Source organism: Malania oleifera, chromosome 2 (genome assembly GCF_029873635.1).
Source record: "Malania oleifera isolate guangnan ecotype guangnan chromosome 2, ASM2987363v1, whole genome shotgun sequence".
Taxonomy (NCBI): domain Eukaryota; kingdom Viridiplantae; phylum Streptophyta; class Magnoliopsida; order Santalales; family Ximeniaceae; genus Malania; species Malania oleifera.
Genome location: NC_080418.1, coordinates 26,726,872 through 26,746,371, shown reverse-complemented (window position 1 = coordinate 26,746,371; position 19,500 = coordinate 26,726,872).

Here is a 19,500-nt window from a genome sequence, read left to right as displayed (position 1 = left end):
TGGGTCGATGGTGGATTGCAGTGAATCTGCTGGAGAAGTAGAGAGCCAGTCCAGTGGAAATGAAGTGGAGCCGTTTCAAGAAGGTGTTCTTTGACAGATACTTCCCGGTTTCTGTACGTGACGCTAAGGCGGATGAGTTTTCTGCTCTGAGTTAGGGGAGTATGACGGTGCAGGGTTATGTGGCTCGGTATATAGAGCTATGCCGGTTCGCGCCGTGTTTGATCTTAAGCGAGTATGATAAGACTCGGAGATTTGAGCAGGGCCTGAGGAAGGACATCCGCAGATTGGTAGGGATGCTTCAGATTTGTGAGTTCTTGGTTTTGGTGGATAAAGCCACTGTGATTGAGACCAGTATCTGATAGGACAAGGTGGATCATGAGCTGAAGAAGAGGCTAGCACCTTCTGGTTCTCAGTTTGGATCTCGTCAGGGATCATGGAGGAAGAGGAACAGGGGCTCGGGTTACCGTTAGAATACCAAGCGCCAGGGTTCTCAACTGGATCAGTCTCGTGATCACTGTATTAGATGCCACAAGTGGCATGATAGTGCATACGAGCCGTTTGGGGGCAACTGTTATAACTGTGGCCAGTCAGGTCACATGGTTCGAGATTGTCATGCGCCGAAGAGGGGTATGCCTTCTTCGAGTCAGAATCGGGGAAGTAATTAGGTATCCTAGAAGACTTATCAGGCGAACACAGCTCTAGCACAAGTGTATTCGCTTACTCTAGCGGATGCTGAGCATGCGGGGAATGTGGTGACAGGTACTCTAATGTTGCTTTTAAATAGAGTTGTAGTTTTATTTGATTCGGGTACAACCCACTCCTTTATATCTTTTAATTTTGTGAAATTGTGTGGGATGGAGACCCGAGTCATGGATGAGTTATTGTCTGTAGCCACACCATATGAGAGTATATCATTCTGTAAGAGGATGTTGGAAGACTGCCCAGTGGTAATATAAAGGAAATTGCTACCGGCGAACCTTGTAGTATACGACATGTCAGGGTTCGATGTTATACTAGGGATGGATTGGTTGTTCTCTAGTTATACTGTGATTGACTGTCGTAGGAAGGTGGTAGTGTTTAGATCTCATAAGGAGAAGATGTATGAGTTTGTAGGATCGTGTGTGCTCTCAACACCACAGAATCTATCGGCACTACAGGCGAGGAGGCTACTCTTGGACGGATGTCAAGGGTACCTAACTTGTGTGAAGGAACCGCCGCGGGATAAGTTGAGGCTCGAGGATATTCGGCTAGTCAGTGAGTTTCCAGACGTGTTTTCAGATGATTTATCTGGTCTACCTCTGGAGCGTGAGGTGAAGTTCGTAATAGAGTTGCTGCCTGGAAAGACACCGATCTCTAAAGCTCCATACTGGATGGCTCCAGTGGAACTTCGGGAGTTGTAGGAGCAGTTGCAAGAATTACTGGATAGGGGTTTTATTCGACCTAATGTTTTGCCCTGGGGAGCTCCAATACTGTTTGTGAAGAAGAAGGATGGGTCGATGCGTATATGCATTGATGACCATGAGATTAACAAAGTGACTGTGAAGAATCGCTATCCTTTGCCTCGTATTGATGATCTCTTTGACCAGCTGCAGGGTACGCAGGTTTTTTAAAGATTGACCGACGGTCAAGGTATAATCAGGTGAGGGTCAGATCTGAGGATGTAGCGAAGACTACTTTCCGTACCAGATACAACCACTACGAGTTCTTGGTTATGCCTTTTGGGTTAACAAATGCTCCGGTAGTATTTATGGATCTTATGAATAGGGTTTTCCATGAGTACCTGGACCGGTTCGTAGTGGTGTTCATTGATGATATTTTTGTATACTCGAGAATTTCAGAAGAGCACGAAAACCATCTGAGGTTAGTATTACAGGTTCTGCGGGAGAAGAAGTTATATGCTAAACTGAAGAACTGTGGATTCTAGTTGGATCAGATTGCATTCTTAGGCCATGTGGTGACTGGTGACGGTATATTAGTTAATCCTAGCAAGATTGAAGCGGTGATCGACTGGGTAAGGCCGAAGAATGTGCAGAAGGTTCGAAGTTTTCTGGGACTGACGGGCTATTATTGTCAATTCGTGGAAGGTTTCTTTAAATTATCTAGGCCTCTGACTCGATTGACTAGGAAGGGAGTGAAATTTGAGTGGACCAGTGATTGCGAGCAGTGTTTTCAAGAGTTGAAGCACCGAATGGTCACTGCTCCAGTTTTGACCATTCCTTCGGGGGATGACGGTTTTGTGATCTATAGCGACGCATCTCCGAAGGGTCTAAGATGTGTGCTTATGTAGTAGGGCAAAGTATTAGCATATGATTCTCGGCAATTGAAAGAATACGAGAAGAATTATCCTACTCATGATTTGGAGTTGGTTGTTGTTGTATATGCACTAAAGATCTGGCGACACTATTTGTTTGGTGTGCAATGTGAGATTTTCACAGATCATAAAAGCCTCAGGTACTTTTTCACGCAGAAGAAGTTGACTATGAGGCAGAGACGGTGGCTCGAGTTGATCAAAGACTACGATTGCACCATCACTTATCACCTGGTGAGAGCTAATGTGGTAGCTGATGCGTTGAGTTGGAAGTCGGAACCTATGGCTGTATCTGCAGTTGTGGCTCAACACATCACATTAGACATGATCTGGAGAGCTCATGTATAAAGTTGGTACATGGTGATCATCAGACTTTCCTTGCTAGTTTAGTGGTCCAGTCGACTTTGTTTGAACGTATAAAGGCCGCGCAGGCTAGTAATGAGGAGTTAGTGGTGGTTATGGAAAAGGTATAGCAGGAAACGAAATTCAACCTCTCTGAGGGAGGTGTGTTGAGGTTTGGGACCAGGTTATGTGTTCCAAATGATGATGAGATCAGAAGGACGATTCTGGAGGAAGCGCATCGCTCATTATATACGGTACATCCTAGTAGTACAAAGATGTATTGTGACACGTGAGACCTTTTGGTGGTCTGGTATGAAAAGGCAGATTGCTCAGTTCGTGGAGCAGTGTTTGATGGGTCAGCAGGTGAAAACTAAACATTAGAGGCCGGCAGGGCCATTGCAACCTTTGCCTATTCCGGTGTGGAAAATGGAGCATATTTCCATGAACTTTGTGACCGAATTGCCGCCAGCTCTTCATGGGCAGAATGCTATCTGGGTGATCGTGGATAGATTGACGAAATCTGCCCATTTCATACCGATGAAGGTTAGCTACCCTTTGAGTAGGTTAGAAGACCTATATGTGCATGAGATAGTTAGGATGCACGGGGTACTGGTGTCCATTGTATCAGATCAAGACCCGAGGTTTACTTCTCGATTCTGGACGAGCTTGCAGGAAGCGTTGGGGATGAAGCTTACTTTCAATACAGCGTTCCACCTCTAGACTGACGGACAGTTAGAAAGGACGATACAAATCTTGGAAGATATGTTGTGATCTTGTGTGTTAGACTTTGGTGGTAGCTGGATACAGTTTATGCCACAAGTTGAGTTCACTTATAACAACAGCTTCTAGGCCAGTATTGGAATGACACCGTTTAAAGCTCTGTATGGTCAGAGGTGTCGATCTCCTTTGTATTGGGATGAGGTTGGTGAACGTCAGGTGTTAGGACCTGAACTTGTGCAGCAGGCGTCTGAGATGGTGGGTTTGGTCCGGAAAAGGATTAAATCGGCTCAGAGTCGACAAAAGAGTTACGCAGATGTTCGCAGCTGTGAATTAGAGTTTGAGGTGGGGGTAAGGTATTTTTTAGGATCGCTCTGATGAAAGGGGTGATGAAATTTGGGAAGAAGGGCAAGCTGAGCCCGAGGTACATCAGACCATTCGAGTTTCTTAAGCGAGTGGGTTTGGTAGCCTACAGGATTGCACTATCCCCAACACTTTCGAGGGTCCACGATGTGTTTCACGTATCCATGTTGAAAATGTATGTGTTGGATCCTGTACATGTTATTAGTTATGAAAACTTGGAGATTGAGGATCCTTTAGCGTATAAGGAGATACCTGTTCAGATTTTGGACCATAAAGTTCAGAAACTTCGTACCAAAGATATATCGTTAGTAAAGGTATTGTGGCAGAATCACGAGGTTGAGAAAACTTCTTGGGAACTGGAAATGGAAATACACCCGAAGTATCCATAGTTGTTCTGAGTATGTGTACATTTCGCTACTTTAGGTTGGGATAGGTGGTTAGTTGTTGGGAGTGTATGTTATTGTGAACTCTTGAGACGGTTGTATGTGTAACCATGGTTTTCCTCCACCACAAGTGAGGGTATGTATATGATGTGACGAGACTGCATTATGGTAGTCGCCAGTTTTCTTTGTTAAGTCGAGTGTATGTCTGATTTCATGAATGAGTTTAGGAATGAGAGATAGCAAATTTCGAGGATGAAACTTTTGTAAGGAGGGGAGGTTGTAAGAGCCTGAACTGTGATAGGTGGGTTTAATTAATTAGGAGAGGGGCGAATTGGGAATTAGGCTTCTTCGACGAAGCCAGAGTTTGTCGACGAAGTCCATGCGCTGCTCGTTGATGAAATTCAGAGGCTCGTCGACGAGGAGAAGCCGATAGATTTTGGAAAATCGAGAATCTCAAGCTCGTCGATGAGATCACCACTTCATCGACGAGGTGTATATAGGGACTCGTTGACGAGGATGCCATTCGTCAACAAGGACCGCTGAGTCAAAGGTGCTATAAATAGATATTTTCATTACTTCTTGGCTAAAAAATATCATTTTCTCTCTCTAGAAACTCTTCCTACTCTCCATCTCTCTAGATTTCATCGTCGTTCATTGCGAGAATCATAAATTTGAAGTTACCACGAGGATCATGGAAGGATTCTCTACAAGTTCTACAGATCAGATTTTCGGTTCAGGCATTTTCAGTTTTTGGCGTAAAATCGAGGTAAGGCTCGATTTTCATTTCTTTTCCAATAATTTTGTAGAGAATGGAGTCGTAAGTATATTCTATATTATACATTGTAGGTTTTGGAACTCAGTTCACTGTTTAGGGGCCTTGGAGTTTGGGATTTGCCATTTGAGGAAAAGGTAAGGGGATTCAGTTTATGTCAATTATTTTTGAAATCGGACTTCGTGGAACTGTGATCCACGGTCTTGTGTGCGTTTTGGTTACTCATTTAGGGGGATCTAATGGGTAAAATTATGGGTTTTTCATGATTACATTTTTTGGAAAAGGGCCGACGGGCTGCATCCCTAGTTTTGTTGGAAAACCGTGTGTATATGGTGATTTATACTGTGTAATAGGGATAGCTGTGCCTTGACTTATTTAAAATGTATATAGTTGGAAAATCATGAATTTAGATTACCAAATGAGTGTGGTTTTGTTTTGTTATATGAGCATGCATGTGTTGTATTTTTGTGAAATAGGAACGAGGTTCCAAATTGTTCTTGGTTTGAAAATTCAGCTTTTGCCAAAGAGTGCGCAATACCACTAGATCGGTTGGCTTTCGAGCCGAAGGGTGTGCGAACACCGGATCTGCACCGGTTCAACGCTGATGCTATGCCAGGTTATTGGGGGCATCGACGTTTGTCGAAGGGTGTGAAATATCACCAGACTACCGGTGTTTGCCGAAGGGTGTAAAATATCACCAGATTGCCGATTTTTACCAAAAGGTGTGAAATACCATCGGATAGTCTGGTTTCGAGCCGAAGGGTGTGACGACACCAGATTGTATTGCTTGTTTTGTGAAAATATTGGAACTAGTTTTGACTGCTTTGACTATTGAACTATGCATGTTAGTGTGTCATGATAACACTCATATGCCACACACTGATATAACCTATATTCTTCTTTACTGAGAGGTGTCTCACCCCTACTATATGTACATATTGTTTTCAGGTCCTTCGAGTAGCCGGAACTAGCATCCTTGTGTAGGAGCATAATGGTCAGTGTACTGCTAACGGTACTTAGGTAAGTACTAGGACTGTGTCGGGTTGTCTTTTGAGGTTTCTGGTTGACACCCAGGTTGTGTTTTGTCCTATGGGCCTAGATTTCCTTTTTGTATAGACTCTGCTATGATACCATGTATGTACTGTAGTGACCCAAAGAATAATAACATTTTAATAATAAGAGGAAGAGAAAATAGATACAGAAACAAAAGGTGGTCGTAGACTTCGTCGACGAACATAGGGTCTCGTCGACGAAGGTCTTCAGAATTTCGTCGACGAACACAGGACTTTGTCAACGAGAAAATACCGAGATACAGTTCGGGTTGCTCTGAATTTCATTGACGAACATAGGGTCTCGTCGATGAATTTTGTGAAGGGTTCGTCGACAAGGTGATGTGTCTCATCAATGAACCTGGCCCTATAAATAGTGGAAATCTGAGATTTTTATCATTTTTCTTTGAGCGCTCTCTCTCTCTCTCTCTCTCTCTCTCTCTCTACGTCTCCCTCTCCCTTCTCTCTTCGTTTTCAGCCCCACCAGTCGCCGAATCGACAATCCGAAGCTACCACGACGCTCCTGGTGGAATTCTCTACAAGTTTACCGGAGCGGATCGTCGAGAAAATGAAGTTGAATTTCATCCCAAATTCAAAGTAAGGTCTTTTATTGAGTTTTTGACTTTCTAGTAGTTATAGGAAATGATGTAGACTTAGAAATACTGATGTTTTGTTCTAAGACATTGTGTTTTCAGGATGTTGAGTTAGGAATCCTGCGGATATAGAGCCAGATTTTTATAGGGGCTTTTCAAAGTTGAGGTAAGGGAAATATGCTATGTTAGGAGTTTTTGTAATGATATTAGAGATTTTATAAATGCATAACTACACCATTTTACTATACATAATTTTCAGAATATGAGTTTGAAACAGTATTTGTTTTAGAATATGAGTTTAAATGCTTGTGTGGCCTGAGTAGATTTTTATGAGATGAAAAAATTTATACAGTTATTATAATATATCATACTATACTGAATTGAGGGACGACGAAACGTAACGCCTCAATCTCAGTGAGAGATTATACAGATAAGGATATACATATACAGAGAAATTTACATGCATATACAGTTTTTATACGAGTAGTTTCATGAACAGATATTTATATATATATATATATATATATATATATACATATACATGTATGCATATTTGTTCAGATCAGTATGTGTATCACAGTTTTATACAGAATGTTATATATACAGAGATCACAGCATTTACAGTACAGAAAGAAGGAGTTACGGTAATTTTGGAAACATGATGAAAATAGTAAAATAGTATATATGTATATAGTATCAGATCCCCGAGGAAAGATACACAGACAGGTACAGATTACAGAGCACGGTACCGTTGCTAGATACAGATAGAGTGCAACCACATATCTCAGATAGTATGTGGGTACCGTTAGCCGCGCTCGGAGAGTATGCAGCTCCCCAGTACACTGGATTGAGGGGGCCGGTTTGACGATATAGTAGCCAGTCCCAAGCTTAGGAAAGGATGCAGTTTGGTCGAGTTGAGGTAGTGTAGAGTATGATGACTTATCTGGAGGGTAGACCAGATAGAGTCCCGCCTACGGGCCGCACAACCCTGTCATGAGGGGTCAAATCATGATGTACAGAGTCCTAGGGATGAAGGCACAGTTATATATATATGTTTACAATTTTACAGTATATGATGAGTATAGTATGATATTACCAGTATGAAAAGTAGAAAAACAGACAATACAATATGTTTTAAATTATGAAAGAAAGATATGTTTTACAAATGATTTATTACATTGTAGTTCAGTTATTATTTTTTAGAAGTATCCTTAACTTAGTTGCCACACACTAGTGATAGCATATTTCCACTTACTGAGCATCGACTCACCCCATTACTCTAACATTTTTCAGGTGAGCCAGTGAGGCTAGCAGATCAGGCTCGCGAATAGAGTGTAACTCAGATTACCCTGGTTATAGGGTGAGTTTTTGTCAGAGTGGTGTATGTATTTGGATAGATGACACTGGAGGGACATTTTTGTATGGTCTGTATATTCTGGATTCTGGTATTGTACAGTTTATGTATAAATGGTTTTATGATTTGTGTTTCCGCTGCGTAGGAATGTTTATTGTATATATTTTAAAAAAAATGATAAGAATTTTGAGGTTGTTACATGTATAGAACGGCCTTTTTCCACTGCGTATATTCTGTTGTGTATGGATGTGTATAGGGTGCCTGAGAACCCCACGAGGTCGAACCCTCATTCATTGTATTATATCGATGATATTTTGTATGATACAGGGACATGTTAGGTTATTAATTCACTCCTAGGTCCTATTTTCGGGTTTGGGGCATGACAGGGATAAAATGACGATGAATTCTAAGACTGCTCCTCGACTTTCGATGACTTGAAAAGAGTGAAAGCAAAACAAGCTTGGAAGACCCAGGGTGTACTTCAGGGGATCACTTCGATGCCTAAGTAAGGGGAATATTTCACAGAGGTTGAATGCAATAGTAAAGGTGAGTAAGAATGAGAAACCTTTGCTTGTTCACGTCTTCCCCTTTTGTAGTGGCCAAAGTTGACCCTTGAGGCGAATCATCTTTATGACGCGAGGGCGTAAATCTCTCCCGAGTCATAAAGTGCCAACATGTATCACTCTAAGCGTTTAAGGTGCCAGCGTGGATCTCTCCCCTCTTTATTGGGTTGGAGCTGATTGCTCTCGTTAGAATGTCTGACTTGGAGAGTGTCCGTTAGGTGTTGACTTCCTTTCATTAACTGATATATTTTGGACATATCAATATACATAAATTATCTATAAGAGTTCTATCCAATATGTGCTAGGAGGTTCATTTTTTCAAAATACTTTCACAATTTATACATTAGTTTCGAAGAAATGGTAGCACATTAATTGACTTCTATGTTCAAAATAAGATATTTGACTAATAAAGAAAATACAAGTGTGGGTATATTTAAATGTTAAAAGGTATTTAAACATTAAAAAAAGTCTCATTTTTTTTTTTTTATGTTACGACACGTTTATTTGATTTAAATGACGTCTAAATAAAATATTATATTTGAATCGATTTACTAGATTAGTAAATCGGTCAAATATCAAAGTATGTGGCAACAATTTTTAATTTTCTTAAAATATAAAATTAACTTACAAAATTATATTTAAAAATTCACTATTTTTAATAGTTAACACTCAAATTTATCAAAATTCCCTAATAAATATATTTTACTCACTTATAATGATCAGTCCCAAGGGAACCCTAAAATAGACAGGAACTACTAGCATGAAAACAGAAAACAAAAAAGGCAGAGTGGCAATTTTGATGAAAGAGGGGAACAAGAAGGACAAATTTGGGAGCGAAGGGATAGGAATGTGCGTGTTCTTTTTGAGGGCGGTTTCTTAATTCCCAGACCAAACGCCATCCCCATCTAAAAGTTAAATGCGCATGGGAGAGAGCACACTCTGCTGCGCTGGCCGTGGGTTGTTATTTTCTATTTCTTCCGGCGGGGCGGTCCCCCGGCGCGCGTTAGCATAGTCGGTGACGTTTGAGGATTTGACAACCCAAAACCAAAATGCATATACATAAATAATTAAATAATTGTATAGTTAATTTTAAGATAAAAGTTACCCATATATTAATAGGGACCCGTTATGAGTTTTCAAAATCTCTTTTCGGGTTTCAAAAATGATGTATTAGTGTTATTTTTGGAAGACCTTTAATATTTTTTATTTTTAATCTCTCAATATTTATCTTGTAATCACAATATTCTTTCGTTAAAAGTGATGATATATTAATAAATAATTGGAGGTATAAATTGAAGAAGATGTGTACGGCTTTTATGAGATATGTTTAGCTGATTTTCTTTTTGTTTTAACTTATATTTTATGTTATTTATTTTTTATTTTATTTTGTTGGGTGAGATTTGTTTTGTAGGTCCTGTTTTATTTTGTTTTGTTTGAACTTGTAACTCAGTTTTTGGCTAAATATTGGTACTGTTATTTGAGAGATTTTTAACGTGTTGTCTTTTGTTATCTCCCTTTGATTGTTTTGTAATCACGGTATTCCTCCGTCAAAAGTGATGAGTTATAAATAAATAAATGGAGGTGCCGTCATTTTAAAAATTTTTTTTTTTTTTTAAAAATAGAAGTGCTGCCCTTCAGGTGTTTACTAAAAAGATATAAATCTTCTCTCAAAAAATTTGTCTCTTTTATAAAATAGAAGAGAAAATTTATATCTTTTTCATAAATTTTAGGATGGTCACTGGAATTTTTAAAACCTTTAATCCACTTTTTGAAATTTTTGAAACGTCTTTATCAAACTAAGGTCAATGTCTTTTGTTGTTAATTTTAAATAAAAGTTATATAAAAATATTGTGAAAATTTAAAATTAGAGAAAAATCGCATGGGATATTTTTTATTTATTTATGGTATTTCAATATGCTTTTTTGGGCATGCGTAAAAAGGGCTCTCTCACGTGCTCCCCACCTATCACTTAACACCACCCTATCCTACACATATACAAATACATATAATATATATATATATATATATATATATATATATGTATAAAGATTTTCCTTTTTCTTTTTGGATCACCACAAATTAATAATAAAAATTAAAAAAAAAAAAAAGAAAGAGAGAGAGAGAGAGAGAGAGAGAGAGGCGATGCTGTCAGTCGGTCTTTCTAGTAAAAGGGAAGAATGATTAAGAGGGAATATTGCATCACAAGCAAGAAAAAAGAACAATATACACAGGATAATAAATATATTGCATTGAGTTGAAATCAATCTTTTAGATATAATCATTACACATTTATTATTTCCTACAAATAAAAAAAAAATGGCATAAATAATGTACAGGCTTGGCCTAATTAATAAATTGTAAATAATTTCAGAATAAAGAAAAATACAATATATATATATATATATAAAGATAAAGTGATGGTAGGAAGGTTGGGGGTTGGCTTCATTATAAAGAATTTGAAAGGGTTTGGAATGCAATGCATGCATGCATTTGGTTGGTAGCTTTACACTATAGTTTTTTTATGTTTAGGGGACACAATGGTCTAAAAATTGAATTAATAAGTGAATTGAATACCCAATAAACTATCGATTTGTAAGGTCTTATTGGTTTGAATTTATCAGGTGATGTTCATAAGACAACATAATTATAATATTATTTTAAAGTTTTGAAAAAAATTGAAAATTACTAGTAATAAAAAAATTAAAATAATTTGAACACTATAAATTGTTTATAATATGTATTTTCAAGCAAATTAAATGATTGAACGCATCTTTTATCAAATAAAATATAATTTGATATTTTTTTATTGTTGCCGAATTACAGTTTAAGATTATGCGTGAGCATACACAATAAATACAAAAATAGAAAAAAAATTAAAAAGGAGAAGAATAATACAAATTTATGTGGAGTCCATGAAGTCCCTGTGCAATTTTAACTATAGAATGAAAACTGTCGTAGGATTTCAATTTCAGTTACAATGTATATATGAAAACCCCAAAATTCCCCCATATGATAATACATTTACATTATACCCTTACTCAAATGTAACCTTGAGGGGAGAGCACTTAGCTTAGTTTAAGCAGACAATGAGGTCTCCCGGCTTCAAGTGAATACCCTCTAAATATGAGCTAAAATTCAATATTTCAATTTAAATAATCTATCAAACATAAGTTTTAAAACATAAAATATAAATGAAGTTTTTAAAGTTTTTTTTTCATAATTAAAATTATAATGTTGTATATTACTTGTTTATGTTTAAAATGTCAAGAGTTCAATAAAAAAAAAATAAACAATTTAAACTTGCATAAATTTGCTTACTCCAATTCGGTCTAGCTTCTCCGAGTCTCGGTCGGCTCACCAACTTTTCCTCATTTTATATTTGAGTTTTGGCATTCTTTATTATCCAGAAAAATTTCAATGTGTTTATGGAGAGCCTGATTTAGATGGTTGGTTGTAGATGATAGATTTCAGGTCAAAGGAATATCGAAAACTTCAGCTTGTGATTGCTGCGTTTAGAAAAGTCAAGAAAACATTGATCATATTCTTTCTTTAGTCGGTTTCAGAGGTTTGGTGTCGGGCTAGTGTGGTGTTGGGGATTCCTTTCCAACGATCCCTTCCCTGAAAAAACAGAATGATAAATTAGTTCTACTATACTCAAAAATCATCTATTAAACAATTTTAATCGGGCTGATTTCGTATTTGATTACGTGGTGCCTCTGAAATCGATGATATAAAGTGATAATGGAAGTAGTTTATCAAAGTGCAGATCAAATGTGGAGAAGTGTTCGATTCTGGGTTAGTTTTATAGTTGAGAGCATCAATTCTTTTCAAAAATTGAAGAAGTCAGACATTACGATTTTGAATAAGTTTCAAATTAAGCATCAAGGAGTTTGCGACAGACCTAGAAAAATTATTTCATGAGTTAAACCTCCAGTAGAGTGAATAAAACTTAATTGTAGATGGAAGTAGTAGGGGCAATCAGTACTTCAAGAGGTGGAAGAATTATTCGGGATTGTCAAGATATGGTAAAAGCGATTTTTTCAAGTTATTTTGGTAATGGTACGAATAATAGTGCGGAATTAAAAGCAATCAAGAAAGAAATTCGTTTGTGCAAACATTTACATTATTTTAATATGATTATTGAAAGTGACTCGCAAATTGTAGTTTATTGGTTTCGGAAAGGTAGATGTACTTTGTGATATCTTTGGGATTTTTTGGAGGTGCTCGTGGTGGAGCTAAAAGGAGTGAACGTCATGATGAGGCATCAATATAGGGAAAATAATAGTGCAGCTGATTTTCTTGCTATAAAAGGAGAAATGGAAAACAATGAAATTTATGAAGAATAACACATTTTACCACATTATCTGAAAGGTATTTTTCGGATGGATAGGTGGGGTCTCGTTTCCGTTCGTCATTAATTCAACTCTAGAGTTTTGTTTGGTGATTTTTCATTTGTTTTTTGTTGTGTTTATGTTTTTATTTTCTTTGTTAGTTATATTTAGTTTTATTGTCCTGATTTGATTGGTTGCTGGTATTGTTTTTGGAAGGGTTTTATTTTATTTTTCGGTAATCTCCCTTTTGCTTATCTTGTAACCACGGTATTTCTCTACCAAAAGTGAGGATATATTAATAAATAAATGGATGTGCCAACCTTTTTAGTAAAAAAAAAAAGAAAAGAAAAAAGAGAATATATTCAAACTAGCCTAAAATGCGACAATTAAAAAGCGAGTTGGTTGGACTAGGTGAGCAAGGAGACTTTTCAAAACACCATCTAATTAAGTTAAATTTCACGAAATAATGTGTCACCACTTTTGTGTACAATTAAAATACAAAAATAAAGAAATAAATATTAAACTTGCTTGAAATTTGGAAAACATTGACAAAAGAAAGAATATAAAGAAATTCTTATTTTCATATTTGATTATCAAAAAAACTAAAAAAGAAAATAAAGTGTATGATAATTTATTTTATATGTTGTTGACCTTTGAATTTTTTTTTACTTTTAATTATATTTGAAAAAAAATTCATCCTTAAAAATAATTTATATAGGCAGAAAATATAATGAATATTTAATTTATTTATTTATTTTTCTTATAATTTTTTCAAACAAAATCTATAATCCAAATTGAGCCCTTAAGAGATGAAGCTTGACTTTTAAAGGTGATGTGATGGCATAAGTACAATGTAAAACTTTACAAAATATTCAATGATTAAAATTTGAAATTTTCATGTGATTTCGGTTTTAAATTAACCCAAGCCCAATGTTAGTCTCTAACAAAAAAAGAAAAAGGTAAATTGTGTGAAAAAAAAAAAACTAACATAAAAGGCAAAATCTTTACTTACTTTATTATTATTATTATTATTACATAGGAACTCCAATCACCAACGAATTCTTCGGACCCCCTAGTGTCGCACCAAACTTACGGATCAGCGTCCTCCGCCCCCAGGTCTCGCTGATCAGGGTAAAGTTCGGATGTGAACACGATTTCTATGAATCAGTTTGACGTTCGACCAACTCAACTTTCAGGACACATCTCCATTACCATCCACGGTTCCCGCTGACTCATAGAGAACTCTCACCATCTACGGTTCTTGCTGGCTCACAAAGCGAACTCTCACCATCCACAAGTACCGCTGGCTCCGTGAGTGTATTTACCTGGAATTGAACTCTCAATACTCCTTACTTGCTGATGCCTTTTTACCGCGCTATGCCGTGGGGACTGCTTTATTATATTTACTTGAATGAACGAGGATGAAAGAAAACAAATTAGGAGGGGTAAAGTAGTAACTTTGACTAATTAAATTAGTCAATATATCTTTTTTATAACAGTAAAGAAAAGTTAATTTTCTTCAAGTTTATTCAATTCTCAAATTTCCACGATATCAAGTAGGAAAAAGAACTTTTAAGTTGTTTTTCCTCCATATAAAAATCTTCTTCTTATGTCATTCTCACTAAGTACAATGCAATAGTTATGTTATGTTTGATTGAAAGGAAAATGGAGATCGAGAAAAGAAAAGATATATAAGAAGGAAAAAGAGGAAAGAAATGTTCATTTCCTTTTTCCAATAAATCAATTAATGGATAAGTAGAGAGAGAGAGAGAGAGAGAGGAATTCTCTTCAATTTCCTTTATATGAAAAAAAAAAGAAATTTTATATACTTTCTTTCATCTCTTTTACTTTTCTTCTTCCTCCCTCTTTTCTTTTCACCAAACACAGTGTAATAATTATTTTTGTGTTTAGTACAAAGTAAAGAGAGAAATAATAGGTATGAGAGAAACAAGAAAAGTGAATCTTTTTGTTGTTTGAACAAAGAAAATAGAATGCAAGAAAATATTACCCCTCTAACTTATTTAATTTTACATGGCAAAGACCTACTTAACCTATTGCACGCTAGGAAAACTATTTCTAAATTTTACGTTAATGAATCACTATCCCGTCCAATCATACAACATTTGATAGGAACCTATCTTCTTAATAGGGTTATTATCTTAATATTATTAAAAAATATAAGAACTAACTTAAGATGTAAAATTGAGAAAAACTTCTCAAATCTAAAAACAAGAAATTAGTATAAATTGAGAACGTCAATAGATTTTGAGAAAGGTCCATTGAGTGTTTCGATATTTTATTTCAACTCTTTTTTAGGTAAATTTGTATTTTTCTCTTTTCAGTTCTTATAAAATAAAAATAACGATTAATTTTAAGTCAAAACTATGCAGAACATGCAATTATGAAAATAAACAAATCTTAATACAATCAAGTTATTTATTCGAATGAATACAAATTAAAAACAAACAAATAAAAAAATTAAAAGAAAAAACTTTGCACGGTCATTAGATTGTGACTTGATGCTTATCTCTACAAAGAAGACTAAAATTGAGCAAGTGACATAAAAGCAATTAAAATGACTTAAAATGCCACTTCAAAAACTACAAAAAGAAAATGAGGTGTCAATCAAAATAAAACAAACCAAAGTTCTATTTTAGAAACATATAAAGGAAATGAATAAAATACTAGCCTAAAAGCACAAAAAAAAGCATGCATATTTGAATGTGGGTTAAGAATGGGATGAAACCCCAAGTTGTCTACTTTATTTTTGTATTGAATGGAAATCATATCTCGTTTAGAATCTATGATGCCGAAGAAATCAGAATACTAAATATGTTATGCACAATTAGAAGAATATGCATGTTGACAGATGAATCATTTATATATTGTAATTACTAACTACAAATCTTGTGTGCTCTTTGCCTATAAACCATGAATTAAAAGTATGAACAACTAATGGTACTGTACATGTATTTAAAAGACAGACCTTATAGTAAAAGAAAGATTCAACTAATTAAAATACGAAAATTTGCATAACTTTAGTCTTATAGGCTTCAAGCCTTAAGTAACTTTGATGGATTGTCTTTTATGCTTTTTCTTTAGTTTTCACTTGATGAGAATCACAATAATATTAAGGTGGTGAGGGTAAAGACCTCGTGTTTATATAGAGTTTTAGGTGATACCTTATCTATCATGGGTTGTTTGCCCACAATACCCATACATAAATCCTTTGGTGCATAAAAGATCCATTAGTACTAAATACAATGATCACTTACCAATACAAAAAATTAATTTTAAAAATTTGAAATGTTTGACATCCAATTTAATCTGGATTTTGTAAAAATACACTATATTGGTTCAATAGTTTGACCATATAATTTGTGCATTACTTTTTTGGTGTTCACTTGATGCTAAAATAATCCAATGGTCTATGTAAGGTTATAAACAAACCAAATCACTCAATAACAGCTCGAGAGCTCAACTTAATAAGATATCTTTCAGACTTGTTCATTATATATAAGAGTGATTTTCAAGCTCAAATTTGAAACTTATTTAGATAAATGAGTCAAAACTGAACATAAACATGCTCAACTTGTTTTAACTTATGAATAGTTCAACTATATGCTTGGTTGGACTTATTTAAGAGATTTAGATTATGTTTGTCTAATGTATTCAAATTAGGCTCAATAATTGGTAATAGCTTATTTTGCCTAAAAGTATAGGGGTTTTATGGGCTTGGGTTTACTGAACCCTAAGTCCATAACTTGAATTTAGTGATAGTACCAACCTTTGAAGTTAATGATTGGCTAGGACTAAAGAAACCATAAGGTTGTATTAGTACGAGTCTATTGTTCACCTTTTGCCTAACGAAATATTAAGAGCTTCTTGCCTTTCATAGTGAGAGGTTTCAAAAGAATCAAGACGCTTGTGAGCATTTCGATGGCTGGACTCTTTATAGTTCATTCAACTCGTTCATTGCATAAATGAACGAGTTTAAGCAAATATATTCAAACTCGGTTTAAGTTTGGTTTGATTTGGTCCATTTGTAGCCCGAGTCCATAGTTGCTTAAAATCCATCCTCAAAGAGTATAAAGTTGTTTCGGAGACTCAAAATTTCAAAAAAACACAAAACTTAAGTAATGAAAAGGGGAGTGGTGTGAGCGAGCATCTTTTGCACCAAAAACACACTTCTATTGATGCACCTTTGATGCTATTTATTTTCTTAAAAAAATTTATATTGTTTAAAAATTATCTAATTTTGTATTATGGTTTAATATTATCCAAAATCCCTTACCTTTTTTATCTGGCTCGCCAAAAATAGCTTAAAAATAAATTATTTTACCTATTTTTGAATCTAATTAAAGTTCCTTTTTAATGTTAATTCATTTACAAAAGTACATTTTTAAAATGGTTTGGGCTTAAATTCATTAAATTCAACTATGGATTTTTACATTCATGTCATTGTAAACATTTCAGCTTAATAAAATATGCTAAGTAGGATGCGACATAAGTTTGTATGGTTTATTTTCTTTTTACATTTGAAGAATTAACTTTGAGGATAAAAAAAATCTATTTTCTTTCTACTTTTTTTTCATGTATTAATCATACAACGAAAGAAGAATGACTTTACCCTTATTTTTCCTTCTCCTTTTTTCTTTTCATCACACTTTTTTCACCAAACACAATATTAGTCTTTTGAGTCTTTTTATATTGTGTATATTTGCTATAGAGATTACCAAAAGGGTGGAGGAAACCTAATATTCCACTATGTCCAAATTTCAAGGACCCAAAAACAAAAATTTTAAATAAAATGAAATGAGAATTAGAAATGTTTGGATTACACATTTTAATGAGTACATTGTATTAGATTATAAATAAATTCATATGTTATAAGATTTAGTTTGGTAGCTTTCAGCACAGCATCGAGATAATTGCATATCTAAAAGTCAACATCTATATATTGAGCATAGAAAGAAAAAAATCAAATTCAATAGCATAATCAGCATGTTATTCGGTTTAATTTTAAAAAAGAAAATTGTCAAAACTCTTCAACATTAAAAAAAATATTTTAAAAAGTGAAACCAAATAATAGTTAAATCTCTCACCTAATATATGTTTTGTACTACTTAAAATACTTTAGACTTAAATCCTTAATGAGAAAAAAAAAAAAAACAAAAGTAAGTGCAAAAATTAAAGATTCCCACATGGGGCCATGCAATTTTCAAAATTTACAAAAACCCAAAATCTGTATTTGATGTGTTTTTTTTTCTGTATGTGTATTTATACTTTTGTATAAAGGGCCCAATATGGGCCCAAAATCAATGGGGCTGTGAAAATGAAATCCATATATGGTCCATTCAACCTTTAAAAGAACTGTGCTTGGAATCCAATCCCACCCCTTCCCCTCTTATTGACTATCCCTGATGTGACAACTTTGACCCTTACCAATTTTGAATTAAATACTCTTTATCTCATCATTATTATTATATATCCCATGTGTACACATATACACACAAGCATATTCAAATAACAATCCTCATATTATTATTGTTGCAGCAAAAAATTGAACGACCTTCACGATGCCTGATCACGACCACCTGAAAAGAGATAAATAAGCAAGGCTTGGAGGACCCGGGGTGTACTCCGGGGAATCGCTCCGATGCCTAAGTCAAGGATTGACTTGAGAGATTTTTTATGCAACAGTAAAGTAGAGTTTATAATGAGATACCTTAGTCTCTTCTCTGAATCTCCATTTATAGTGATGGAGTTTGACCCAAGGGTGATGTGCCATTTATTAGCGAATTATGGCGCAAACGTGAATCGCTCCAGTTGTTATAACGTTGGCGTAGATTGCTCTAGTCATCATGGAGCTGGCGTCAATTGCTCTGCTCGAGCAGTTGACTTAGGTGGTAATTGCCCTCATCAATGTTGGGCTATAGTCTCTTTTGGATTTATGGTATGTGATATATTTGAGGTATATCAGTTGTCCCCCCTTCAGTTTCGAATTTTTGAAGCTGGCTTCCAAAGTTCGAAAGTTGTATTTTTTTTGTTTTTGTCGAGCAGCTCTTCTTGAGGCATTTTGGGCTGCTTGTGGTTTCATGAGTTGCGCTCTTTTTTTTTGTCATTTCTAGCCTAATGAGCTGTGCTCATATTTTGGGCTGTTTTTAGGCCTTACGAGCGTTGTTCGTCAATTGGGCCGATTCTTCTTTGCCTAATGAGTTGTGCTCATTTTTTGGGCAGTCTTCTGGCCTCACGAGTATTGCTCGTCAGTTGGGCCGATTCTTCTTTGCCTAATGAGATGTGCTCATTTTTTGGGCAGTCTTCTAGCCTCACGAGCATTTCTCGTCAGTTGGGCCGATTCTTCTTTGCCTAATGAGATGTGCTCATTTTTTGGGCAGTCTTCTAGCCTCACGAGCGTTGCTCGTCAGTTGGGCTGATTCTTCTTTGCCTAATGAGTCGTGCTCATTTTTTGGGCAGTCTTCTAGCCTCACGAGCGTTGCTCGTCAGTTGGGCTGATTCTTCTTTGCCTAATGAGATGTGCTTATTTTTTGGGCAGTCTTCTAGCCTCACGAGCGTTGCTCGTCAGTTGGGCTGATTCTTCTTTGCCTAATGAGTCGTGCTCATTTTTTGGGCAGTCTTCTAGCCTCATGAGCGTTGCTCGTCAGTTGGGCTGATTCTTCCTTACCTAATGAGCTGTGCTCATTTTTTGGGTTATATCTTTAATA